Source organism: Triturus cristatus, chromosome 10 (genome assembly GCF_964204655.1).
Source record: "Triturus cristatus chromosome 10, aTriCri1.1, whole genome shotgun sequence".
Taxonomy (NCBI): domain Eukaryota; kingdom Metazoa; phylum Chordata; class Amphibia; order Caudata; family Salamandridae; genus Triturus; species Triturus cristatus.
Genome location: NC_140593.1, coordinates 881867093 through 881881103, shown reverse-complemented (window position 1 = coordinate 881881103; position 14011 = coordinate 881867093). Strand labels below are relative to the sequence as shown.

The 14011-nt window shown below is 41.3% G+C and overlaps 1 pseudogene across 1 annotated transcript in view; it reads left to right on the top strand.

The window, feature by feature from the left end:
- The window catches only part of LOC146796156 (cyclic nucleotide-binding domain-containing protein 2-like), a 462048-nt pseudogene that overhangs the window by 373998 nt on the left and 74039 nt on the right, over positions 1–14011 (top strand). Inside the window, exon 12 of the transcript XR_014969544.1 lies at positions 5070–5230. The product of XR_014969544.1 is annotated as a cyclic nucleotide-binding domain-containing protein 2-like (transcript). The remainder of the gene's footprint in view (positions 1–5069; positions 5231–14011) is intronic.

Sequence of the window (14011 nt, the reverse complement as noted above, 5' to 3'; positions counted from 1 at the left end):
AAGAAATATGTATGCACTGTAATAATGACAGATGTGTTTGTCTGTCCCAGTATTTACACAAGGAACCATTTAAATACCACTATTTTGTTTTATTTCTTTTATAGCGCTATAGTGCTACTCATCTCATTACCGGGTGTCAGACCTCTTTACATGACATGTACACATTATACATTGACAATAAATCATGTGTGTGTAAATCAGTGTACAGGATGTGTTACCTAAGACAGTGAGTGTTACAAGATGAAGAAACCACATGACCTCAATAGTTTACTGTACTATTTTAGAAGGATTACAATTTATGAACTGCAAGTAACAAAAGGATCTGTGTTGAAAGTAGTAACCCACATACAATTTACATAAAATAAAAATCTGTCATCTGCGTGTTACATGATGTGCGTCGCAGGAGAAATATTAACCCTCTATGCTACTTTGAATCAAATCTGGGACTAGACAAAACACAGACCTCTCCAGCAAATAGTTATCTTACGATTATTATTATTCCCTGAGATTTAAAGGGCACACACAGATCTCTACAGCAGGTGCCTTAACCCCATAGGATATTTTAAGATGCAGACTTGGCAACCAATGAAGCAGAAAAGATTTACTGCCACTTTTCTCCTTGTTTCCAATTTCTTTGTGGCAGGTATTTAAACAACTAACTGTATAAGTTGAGACCCAGATTTTGCGTCACTTTTTGCACAACACAGACGCAAAATCTCATTTGTTAAGTATTGTAATGTGCTCAAATAGATCTGATGGCACTTCTTGAGAGGTCATGGGCTTGTGATGTCACGCACTGTGATGTAATACGCTGTGATGTCACTTGCATACTGCCTAACTTGGTTAGTTCCCCCACTTCTGATTTTTAGTACTTTTTTAGCTCCTACCTATCCTTTATTGGCTAAACTTGTAAACTTGTAAACTTGGGGATTTATAGAGCGCAATTGTTGCCCGAAGGCGTCCAAGCGCTAGGATAACCGCGACCTACAGGGAGCAGGGAAGGGACGAAAAAAAGACAACAAAAGTTTAGCAGGAAGATGTGAACAGGTGGGTCTTCAGTTGCTTGCGAAACATAGTAAGATTCTGGGTGGCTCTAAGATGAAGCGGTAGAGCATTCCAAGCCTTCGCTGCATTGTACATGAATGTCCTTCCGCCGGTTCTAGATCTTTTTATTCTTGGAACTGCTGTTAAGAAAGTCTGGCTGGAGCGGAGACTGCGATTTGGGATGTAATGGGTGATCAGATCACGGGTAATGATGGGTCCCATATCCCAGAAGGCTTGGTGGGCTATACATAGTGCCTTGAACAGAACTCTCTGCCGGACCGGTAGCCAATGGAGGCTAGTCAGTCCGGTCCTCACTGAGTGCCTGTGCGGGATTTTAAGTAGAAGGCGAGCTGCGCTGTTCTGTACAGTTTGCAGCCTCCGAAGAGTGTATTCTGGTGCACCCAAATAAAGTGCGTTGTTAAAATCAAGACGTGAATGGATGAGCCCTTGAATGGCAGCCTGTTTGGCTTCCAGGGGGAGGAGGGGGAAGATTTTATTTAGCACTCGCAAAATGCCAAAACATGTGGCTGACAGTTTTGTGGCTTGGACATTGAAAGACAGTGAGCTGTCTAGCCATACCCCAAGACTTTTGATGGTACTTTTTGGGGTTGGAGGCGGTCCTAGGCATGGGGGCCATAGGGAAGGGGAAAGTGCCGGCTCTGAGGGTCCTAGGAGCATCACTACTATTTTACCAGTAATGGGCAGTTATAAAAATAGTTTAAAAAAATGAATGGATAGGAGTAAGTAAGTGTTCTTGTGGATGGGTGGATGCGAGTATGTGCGCTTGTGAATGGATGCTTGAAAGTGGGGGGGCACGTGTTCCCGCCTGTGCCCACCCAACTATTGGTAGGAATTGCGAACCACCGCAGCAATGACTTCCGTTCTCCCCTTCACAATTTCCCTCTGCAGTCTCTCGCCATTGGCCCCTGACACCCTTTTCTCCCCACATCTCTCCGAAACCTTCCGTCTGCTTATCTCACACGTCATCGTCTTCCTCTTCATCGTTGTCTTCTCACTCTGCCCTTCTCCCCTTCAAGGTGCCTGTTCTCTTTGGCTAAGACACACCCACCCTGCCCTTTTCTATCTCTCTCTTCACCTGTAAAGCCATAATTTTCTTTACCTTTTTGCTGTCATTATTTAGACGTCTGTGTAGCTCCTTCACACACCTCTATAGTTCTTGGTTCATGCTTTCCCTTCCATATTCGGAAAATCTTTAGGTTTGAGTGACGGAATGACGCATTCGCTTTGCAGGAATATCCAGCCTATATGTCCTCAGTTGTGATTGACCTGGTCCTTGGCCCTTCGATGCGAAGATTGCAGTCAAGCCCTCTCATTCGAGGTCTTGACCAGAGCTCAACAGCTTGTGAGTAAATACATAGGCCAGGTCCTTCAGATGAGGGTCAGCTGTGTATACTTCTACTCAGGGCATGAGTCAAGAGTACACGCTGGTAGGCTGCCTCTACCCAAAATACTCACAGGGTGGACGCTGTCTAAGTTGCCAACAGGTTGGGGGCGTACAGGAATATGCTCAACTTGTCCCGGTGTAATTTTGCGCCTGAGGGTTGGGAGAGGCCCTCAGGCCTTATTTTGTTGGAGTATCCTGGCTGGAGCTGTGGGGAGCATCACACATAAATGCAATGGAGGGGGGACCAATGCACAAAGCTTATCACTAACACAGGCACTTAAGAGAGGCAGCTTTTGACTTAGTTCACTCACTGTATATAAGAAATATGTATGCACTGTAATAATGACAGATGTGTTTGTCTGTCCCAGTATTTACACAAGGAACCATTTAAATACCACTATTTTGTTTTATTTCTTTTATAGCGCTATAGTGCTACTCATCTCATTACCGGGTGTCAGACCTCTTTACATGACATGTACACATTATACATTGACAATAAATCATGTGTGTGTAAATCAGTGTACAGGATGTGTTACCTAAGACAGTGAGTGTTACAAGATGAAGAAACCACATGACCTCAATAGTTTACTGTACTATTTTAGAAGGATTACAATTTATGAACTGCAAGTAACAAAAGGATCTGTGTTGAAAGTAGTAACCCACATACAATTTACATAAAATAAAAATCTGTCATCTGCGTGTTACATGATGTGCGTCGCAGGAGAAATATTAACCCTCTATGCTACTTTGAATCAAATCTGGGACTAGACAAAACACAGACCTCTCCAGCAAATAGTTATCTTACGATTATTATTATTCCCTGAGATTTAAAGGGCACACACAGATCTCTACAGCAGGTGCCTTAACCCCATAGGATATTTTAAGATGCAGACTTGGCAACCAATGAAGCAGAAAAGATTTACTGCCACTTTTCTCCTTGTTTCCAATTTCTTTGTGGCAGGTATTTAAACAACTAACTGTATAAGTTGAGACCCAGATTTTGCGTCACTTTTTGCACAACACAGACGCAAAATCTCATTTGTTAAGTATTGTAATGTGCTCAAATAGATCTGATGGCACTTCTTGAGAGGTCATGGGCTTGTGATGTCACGCACTGTGATGTAATACGCTGTGATGTCACTTGCATACTGCCTAACTTGGTTAGTTCCCCCACTTCTGATTTTTAGTACTTTTTTAGCTCCTACCTATCCTTTATTGGCTAAACTTGTAAACTTGTAAACTTGGGGATTTATAGAGCGCAATTGTTGCCCGAAGGCGTCCAAGCGCTAGGATAACCGCGACCTACAGGGAGCAGGGAAGGGACGAAAAAAAGACAACAAAAGTTTAGCAGGAAGATGTGAACAGGTGGGTCTTCAGTTGCTTGCGAAACATAGTAAGATTCTGGGTGGCTCTAAGATGAAGCGGTAGAGCATTCCAAGCCTTCGCTGCATTGTACATGAATGTCCTTCCGCCGGTTCTAGATCTTTTTATTCTTGGAACTGCTGTTAAGAAAGTCTGGCTGGAGCGGAGACTGCGATTTGGGATGTAATGGGTGATCAGATCACGGGTAATGATGGGTCCCATATCCCAGAAGGCTTGGTGGGCTATACATAGTGCCTTGAACAGAACTCTCTGCCGGACCGGTAGCCAATGGAGGCTAGTCAGTCCGGTCCTCACTGAGTGCCTGTGCGGGATTTTAAGTAGAAGGCGAGCTGCGCTGTTCTGTACAGTTTGCAGCCTCCGAAGAGTGTATTCTGGTGCACCCAAATAAAGTGCGTTGTTAAAATCAAGACGTGAATGGATGAGCCCTTGAATGGCAGCCTGTTTGGCTTCCAGGGGGAGGAGGGGGAAGATTTTATTTAGCACTCGCAAAATGCCAAAACATGTGGCTGACAGTTTTGTGGCTTGGACATTGAAAGACAGTGAGCTGTCTAGCCATACCCCAAGACTTTTGATGGTACTTTTTGGGGTTGGAGGCGGTCCTAGGCATGGGGGCCATAGGGAAGGGGAAAGTGCCGGCTCTGAGGGTCCTAGGAGCATCAGCTCAGTTTTTTCTCCGTTCAGTTTCAGGGATGATGACGACATCCAGCTCCTCACTTCCTCCAAGCATTCTCTGAGCCCGCCTGGCGCAGTTCGAGATACCTCCTGCGCCAGTGAGACCACCAGCTGCGTGTCGTCCGCATATGAGATGATTTTAATTCCAAATGGCTACAGCTTGACTTGGGAGGATTCTGACCCTTGATGCATTGTAGAGTACTTTCTAACTTACCCCTAATTTACCCAGCCAGAGTTAATCATCACACATGAAAGTGAAAAGGCGCATGCACAGGAACAGATCGTGCAGGCGATTAGTGGAACCACGCGATGGGCGGGTAATCTTCTGTTGGTGATCAGTGTATGGTTGAACATATAGAATAGACGAGAAGGTTTGCAAAAGGAAACGTTAATGTCTGCATTTAGGTTCTTTTATGACCGAAAGTCCCATTTAAGTTTTGCAAGGTCGACTATTCCATATTTTGCGACAGCCGATTCCTGCTGTATTTTCAAGATGAGGCAAAGGCAGGTAGGTGTACGTTTCAGGAAAACAGGCGCTAACATAAATCTTTTTGCTTCTCCGTAGATGCTCAACTGTATGACTTTGCCGAAACACAGGGATCCCAGGGCCATGGTTATCATCAGTCAAGGGTCTGAGGTCATCCGTATCAAACTGGATATATTCTGCGAGCTGGCAGATCTGTCGACCTTCAAAAAACTGAGGAAGGAAATCAAACCCTACCCCAGGTAACTCAATCTGCAAACCTGTACCCTAAACAATGATGGGCTTGCGACAGTGAAAAGCAGATTGCAATCACAGCTGGTGGTGCAAAAACTGGGTGGATAGCACAACTGCTGGATAGATCTGTGTGCAAACCCAACTGGTCAAAATTGCTGCTCCTGCTGCTTTTCATAAAACTACCATAACTTATTTGGGGTTAAGGTAGGCCTGTATTTTCGGATTCATCAGTACATGGTGCCTGCCCTGAGGTAAACGTATGGAGGGGTTTGAGCAAGAACCTCTAGGGAGGTTGATTAAGCAAAGCCACACCATTCTGAGGCCTTGGAGATATATCTTTACAGATGTCCTCTGACAGGTCAACTGGAGTTGAGATCAAAGGAGTGGGAAGAAGCAGCAAGGAGCACACCGGGTAGTGGACTCAAGCATGGGTACAAATTAACACTTGGCGGCACCTCCTTAATAATTGATCCTGTGACCAGAAACATCTCTCCTCTCTCCATATAATTTATTGAACAGGAAATACTATAAATATAGTGATGATCACTAGGAATGAAACAAGTAAACACCTCCATATTGGCAGTGAAATGTAAACATATGTACAGTGAAACCTATAGGTTGGATTAATAAGAAAAGGGCTCAGTTTACACAAAAAGAACATGAATTGAATTGTATGCATGCATAGACATACACCTACAGCTCTACTTAAAATTACAAATAATTACTATCCTCAAAGAAATTTATTTGAGTGTTCCGTACATGAATACGCATGTCAACCCACTCCTATTTGCAAACGGAAATCCGAGATTTATTGGTGTACTTTGCGCGAACGGAAAAATCTGATTGCTAAATTTGCATGGGGAAATCTAGCTAGTGTGCATAGCGTTCCATGTATAATATGTAGACATAATATTGCAGTATTCCAAATAGGGGATATAGGTAAGTGTGCGCGCATGAGCACACTCAAACACACCAAGAAGCGATTCCAATCTAAAATACTTAAGTAGGTACAACTTCCAAAGCCCATGCCCTCTTTTCCTTGTGCCTCACATTAGTACGGAGCCACACTGTTAATATGTCCCATTTAAGAGGGTATTTACAGCAGAGCTGGCAGTCATGGTAAACTTTGTGGTGGACCACTATGGGACCCTTCTTGATCTTCCTCTGCACATCCTCAGTGGAGCAGAAAAAAGCCATGTGAGAGAAAGTCATTGACCGGGCGAATGCAACGGAGAGGGGAAACTGAGGGAGATAAAGAAAAAAGGGAGAAGGGGCATATGAAGTGCAACTACACCAGGATACCAGTGACAGCTCAGTGGTAGACATGGAGCATGCCGCAGATCCACCCCCATGGAGCAGCATATCCTGGGCACCATGTAGCACCACTACCAGTTGCTGGTCCTTTCTCATCCTGGGATGACAGTCATCGGGCCAGGTAAGGTTCAATGGAGAGAAGTCCTCTTGTAGGCCACTGACTTGAATTAATTCAGATACCAAAGTCCTGTGCAAACTCCCGGCAACACACTTGAGATCGGTGGTGAGTTAGCTGCTACATACGGACCAGTGTGGCTTTATACTTTGCTTGAGTAAGGCCATGAACTTACGGCGACTGACACGTGCCGCAGTTTGTGCATGGGTGGGATATGGAGCTGTCCTTAGTGGCCGTTGATATTGCCAAGGCCTTTGATACCCTAGATTTATCCTACCTACTGAAGTCCTTAGGAATATGGGCTTTGGACCAGTCTTTTGTTCCTGGGTGCAGCTGTTATATATGAACCGCCAGGCGGTATGCAGACAGAATATTGAGTTGGAAATGTCAGCTTACACAAATATCAAGTTGAAAATATTGTGATACAGAAATATCGACTGCAAGGATATTGGGGTCAAGTATATCGACTTTAAGGTAAGAAATATCGTTTAAAAAAATATCGAAGTCATTAATATCGTTTGCAAAAATATAGCTGTTTAAAATATCGATTTTTTAATTAGTGGTCTGTATTTTAGTATTTTAAATGTATGTGATCTTTTTTTTGTATAAGTATTGTTTTTGTTTTTTAATATATGTGCTAAATCTTTAGTAGTTATCAATTTTATTTTAATAACATTTTACGTTTTTTAGTTCCGTAGCGGGTTGTGGGTTTATAGGGGAATAGGGTGGGAAGTAATTTAATCATAATAAATGAATGATTATTTTTTATTTAGTAATATTTATTTAGTTTAGATTTTATTGGGGCCGATTCTGATTTTGGTCGGAAGGGCTTCGACCGACGGTCGGAGCCCTTCCGACCGAATCGGATCGTGTCAGTCGGATTCCTTTCCAACCGCACCATTCTGATGGGCGACCGAGGGAGTACAATGGCAGTTTTTCACTGCCTTTTCGTGACGGTTTTTCCGGCACGAAAAAGGCAGTTGGAAACTGTCTTTGGGGGACCGAGTAGGTCTCCCATGGGGGCGAGGCTGCCGTATGGCGGCATGGGGGCACCTATGGTGCCCCTCTGTGGATCCCTGCACCCGGTGGCAGGCACCTGGGGGTCCGACATTGGAATCGGCCCCATAGTGTTAATTGTGGGAAGTAATTTATTATTAATTAATTATTAATTGGTTGTTAATTAATATTAATGAATTAATTGGTTGTTCATTATGGTAACTTTGTAATTTTTTTCAGGAGCGGGTTGTGGGGTTTATAAGGGTAAAGGGTTGGAAGTAATTTAATTATCATTAATTAATTATTTTTTTAAATGTATTAATATTTATTTAATTTAGATTTTATAGTGCTAATTGTTGTAAGTAATTTATTAATAAGTAATTGTTAATCGGTTGTTAATTGTTATTAATTAATTGGTAATTAATTATGTTAATTGTGTAATTTTTTAGGAGCGGGTTGTGGAGTTTATAGGGGTAAAGGGTGGGAAGTAATTTATTTTTAATTAATTAATAATTTGTTAATAAATGCTAATTAATTAATTAAATATGGCAATTGTGTAATTAATTGTAGATGTTAATTGATATTAATTTATTATTTTGAAATTAATTATGGAAATTGTGTAATGATTTTTAGGTGTGGGTTGAGGGGTTTATAGGGGTAGAGGGTGGAAAGTAATTTATGTTTAATTATTTAATATTTAGTTGACCATTAATATTAATCCATCAATTGATAATTATTTAGGGCAATTGTGTGTGAGTTTTGGTTTTATAGGGGTAGCGTTTGGGCAGTAAATTAATTTTTATTTGTTTTAATTTGTTTTGTAATTAATATTATTTCTTTAATTGATACTTATTTATGTTAATCATGGAGGTAGGTTTTTTTTTTTAAATGTAGATTTTTCATTTTATTTTAATTTTAATATTTTGTTTTGGTGATAATTTGTTTCTTTTAAATTTTGAACACACTGGAGTGGGACTATTAATTTGCACCCCTCCGCCATCCAACACTTTCCCTACTGCCCCTCCCCTATCCAACACTTTCCCTACTGTTGCACTCACTGAAATTGAAAATTTAAGTTTAAAGACTTTTTAATAGTTTCATGTTTTAATTTATATGTTTTTATTAGATTTTATGTTTTATATATATATATATATATATATATATATATATATATATATATATATATATATATATTTGTTCACGAAGTCACTCTTTCTGAAGTTCAAGCCCCAAGAGGGGTGGCGCGAACCGGCAGAGACGACCGGTAATTACTATCAACGAGAATTGGAGTCCCAACGCGCTCTCGGAGACATACAGAATCACCAGGGAAACGAAGGTCACTTAGACACAGGTAGGTTTATTAGCATCATAAACCTGCTGCAACGCGTTTCACCCGCGAACGGGCTTGTTCACACAGCGTGTTCAAAACAATTGCCACAATACATACTGTTTCGTAAAGTAATCATAGAAAGAGGACTTCGAAAAGTCTTACTCATAGTACATGTATCAACAGAAACGGTTAATAACACACAGCGCCATATTGTACTCTGTTTCGTGTCGATAATCAGTGTTGAATAATAAACCAAACATGTCCTTTAGTCATCGCACATCATGATTTTTCAGTCGAAAACAAACATTTGACACGATAGTGTAAATAACGATTAGGCACAGTGATAACATTAAAAGTTAAAAAATGGCCACAAAACATGTAAGTTCCCGGCAAGGTGGCGCATAATGGCTCTAGAATCACAATATCAGTTGGACCTGCGCTCTATCCAGAATGGGATCTCTATTATCTCTGTGCAATCAAAAAAGTTAACATGTTTGTACAAATGAAACTTTATGCGATCACGTGATCGCACAACATACGCTGTTCATCTGGGCAAGGGTACTTGCAGTTAGTGCAAATAAAACTTTATGCGAACACATGATCGCATAACGGACATTGTTCGTCTAATAGTGACTGGGAATAGCCTATAATAGACTCAGACAATGAAACTCATGTGAGTGGAGGGACAAAGCCGCAGTGAGTAGGTCGATACACGAATAACATGTAGATTTAAGTGAATGTTATATTTGCCCAATAGTGGCACAGAACCGACTCTACTACACTAAGAAAGGTGCGTAAAACATGCGGAGATGTTTGTATGTATCTAATTGGTGTATCGACGAGTGTCCGTCTAGAGTGGTCACCTTGTGGTAAAGGTGGTCTGGACCTCTATCTAGGGTCCCACACTGAAGTTAAAAAGTATGTAAGTGGCAAATTGAGTTGCCCTGTTTAATCTTAGTTCCTATAAACACCCATATGTGTAAATCAAAATTAAATGTGAGAACGGAATCAAATCGCAAAGAGAGAGAGAGACTAGAGTGCAACGTGGTCCTGTTGGCAATCAATAGTAAACATAGAAATTAAAGTTAGCTAATTAGTGCATCGTAATATAGAATTCATGGTTATCAAACCAAAATCTCAACTACTATAAAAAGTACTTGATAATAATCAGAATACTTGATAGTTGTCAAAGGCCCAGTGGCTGGAAGTAAAAACGAAGAAAAGGATAGGGGCCCCCTCGTTCCTCTAGGCAACAGTCCCTTCCCTTCCTCCTGCAGACAGAAGAACAAGATAAAAGAGAGAAAAGAAGCATAATGAGAGAAAGCAAAAAGAGAGTCAATAGTCATTAAAATACATGGTCTTGTACAACATGGTTCAGTAAAGGGATTTATGTCAACATGTTGCTAGATAAAATACTCTAGAGTAGGCTATGATGCTATTCATAAAGCTAACATTTAGCTCCCTCCTACTAAACATGGTTTAAGCAAATAGAACGATTTAAACCGTAACGGGATCTTTTAAAAGAACAGAAAAAAGAAGAAGAATAGTACACATGTCACAATATTACTGCCTGTCATTCAATCAGATTGTAAATGAATTGACAACTCTTCGTCCAAATTATGCCCATTTGGGAATCTGGTACACATCCCAATGATGTGTCTTGATTCCCTTTGTCTGAGTCGTAGGGTCCGATCCCCCCCACGTTTGTTTGGTAAGATTTGTTCTATCCCATAGTAGGAAAGTTTTTTGCAGTCCGAGAAGTGGAAGCTTTCGAAGTGCCGAGCGATAGGATATTGCTTGTCCTTATTCGTAATCGCTCTCATGTGTTCCAGGATCCGTTTTTTTGCCATGTGTGTTGTACTTCCCACGTACCTTAGTTTACATGGACATTCTAGTACATAGATTACAAAAGTACTATTGCATGTCAGGAATTGATTGATTTTGACCATCGTGTTAGTACTTGTGTTCCAGAATTCCTTGACCATGCGACTATTGGCACAAGCCTTACAGTGTCCGCAGGGGAAGAAGCCTTGGATATTGATGCCTCTCTGGACAGTACTGGTTGTTAGGTCACTGTGAACAAGTAGGTCTCTAAAGGTGCGGCCCCTCCTGTAGGTGATTTTCGGTCTATCTGGTATACCGTCGCCTATTATGGGGTCACTTTTCAAAAGCTTCCAATTCTGTACCAAAATCTTTTTTATTGGTTCAGAGTTACCATTAAAGGTTAGGATCATGCGTGCAGTGTTAGAATTATCTTCTTCTCCTCTGTGTTCTTGCATTTTATCTTTTAAGAGAGTATTCCTCTCAACGTTAGAGATTTTGTCCATTGCCCTTTTTAATACCCACTGTGGGTACCCTCTTTCTCTGAATCTTTTCACCATTATTTTTTCTTCGCTTTGGTAATCTGTCAAATTGCTACAGTTTCTTTTGGCTCTAAGCAGCTCTCCGTACGGGATGCTCCATTTCAAGTTGTCTGGATGACTGCTCATAGCGTGGAGCAGTGTATTACCTGCCGTACTTTTTCGATAGAGGATAGTTTGTAATTTATTTTCCACCACCCTAACTTGGGTATCCAAGTAATTCACTTGTTTGCGACTGATGGTGCTGGTAAAAGTCAGATGTTTGTTATTTTGGTTCAGAGACTGAATAAAGGAACTTAATTCTTCCTCTTCGCCTTGCCAGATGAAAAAAATGTCGTCTATGTACCTCAACCAAAGAGCAACTTTGGTTAAGGTATCACAGACGATGGTGCTCTTCTGAAGGTCCTCCTCCCATGCTCCCATGAAGAGGTTCGCAAAACTCGGGGCAAAACATGTACCCATTGCTGTCCCTAAGGTTTGCTTGTACAGATCGTTGTTAAACATAAAAAAGTTATTCTGTAAGCAAAACTTTATCATGTCAAGAATCATAGCTGAGTGTCTTAAGAAGCTTACATTCCGCCGTTTGAGAAATCTGGCGCATGCCTCCAGGCCTTGTTCATGGTCAATCACTGTGTAAAGGGAATTGACGTCCAATGTAACCAAGATATAGTTACTTTTCCATTTGAATTTCTCAATTTTACCTAAGAAATCCTTGGTGTCTCTGACAAATGATGGTAATGCATGAACAAAGTCTCTGAGGAAATGATCTACGTATCTGGAAACGTTTTCTGATACACAACCTCTTGAAGAGATAATAGGTCTCCCTGGTGGATTGTCCCTATTTTTGTGTATTTTTGGGAGTAGGTACATGCCAGGCAGAATGGGATGATCTTTCTTAAGGAAACAATATTCCTCCCATTCAATCAGTCCTTGATCTTTCCATTCAGATAGTTTCTCCCAGATACCGTTAATACTTGCATTGTACTCTATCCTACTGGTCTGTGAATATGTGGTACTGTCACTCAGTTGTCTCACAGCCTCTGCAATGTACATGGTTTTAGTTAAAATCACAATATTGCCCCCTTTGTCTGCGGGTCTTATGACAATATCGTCATCCTTCGCCAAATCCTCCATTGCTCTTTTTTGGGAAGGTGACAAGTTGTAACCAAAGTTGCGTAATTTCTTAGGCCAATTCTTCTGCCTAAATTTAAGGAGATCATTGCCTACTACCTCTTGAAATGTATCAATATTATCATGGTTCATTTTGGGTAGGAAGACAGATTTGGGCTTGAATTGGCTACATGCCGCTTTGTCATGTTTGATTTCGAGCTCCTCTAGTATGAGTAACGAATCTGCACTCATTTGTGTGCCATCAGGGTTATTCTGTAGTTCATGTATTGTCACCATAGCATCTATATCACCGATTGTGAGATTGGATTCTTGTGAGGATCTTTCTGGTTGTTGGAATTCACGGTTTTTAACAGGTTTGAGTTTGTGCCACTTTTGTAACTTCAACTTCCTACAGAATTTAAAAATATCAATCCTACTATTAACATAGCTCATAGGAACAGTTGGACAGAAAGATAATCCTAGGCAAAGTGTTTTCTTATCTCTGCTACTAAGGACTTTAGAGGTAAGATTAACAATCGTCTGATTTACCATCTTTTCTTCCATCAGTAGTTCTTCTTGGAGCGAGTTTGCCTTTTTCCCATGTGCTCCGCTGTATCTCTCATGTTTCCTCTTCCTGTTCCTCTTCCTCCTCTTCCTCTTGTATTCCTTCCTCTTCCCCTTCCTCTTTCCCTCGGTGCAGGGGAGTCGTCTCTCTGGTCTGGTCTGGACGTTGGTCTTGTGTCTTGTCTGCTCTTCTTCAAGAGACGATACTCGTCTAAAAAAGTTGATTTTGGACGTGTTGCACTGTCTCCCGTGTCTTGGAGACTTTCGGTGGAGGAGGTGGTGGCTGACACATCTGTATTTGTATCACTGGTGTCAGTTACAATATTAGTATTTTGATTGTAGGATTCAGTTGGTTTCGTAGCAGAGTGCTTCCCATTAGTTTCATATAAATAGTCATATTTTTTACTGTAGGTCAAGATCCGGCCTGTTTCATAATCGCCGCAATCGCGGTGCAATTTCCTTTGTTTTCTCCTTTTGATATCTTCTTCAAGGATCTTAAGGCGTTTGCGCATCTCTTCCAAGAAGGTCTTAATTAATTCTTGTTCTTTATGTTGATTCAGACTTTCTCTCATCTCCTCAATTTCTCTTTTGATGTTGTCTCTGTCTGACCAGGCATATTTGACCAGGATGGTCAACATGTTCTTTGAACTATTAGCTGAGTTTGCGGACCACTCCTCAAGCATCTGTGGATCTGGGGATTCATATGATGGAGTAATGTGAATTCTGAGGCCACGTGGTACCATTGATTTTTCTATGTAGTCTTGCAGTGACGTGGCCTCCCACCACTTGGACATCTCCTGCTTGTGCAATTTTTCAAATTTGGATAGTGTGTCCATAATTGTTTTTTCTGAGGCCGTTATTGTTGGTGTGGGACGGCCTTTGCCAGGTGCCCGGGCGAACAAGGTTGCTGCCGCCTCTCTTCTCTCTCTCTCATCATCCATATTGACAGTTCTTGGGAAAAATTTCCCTGTCTGTGTGACCCCGTGACCCTGGTAAAGAG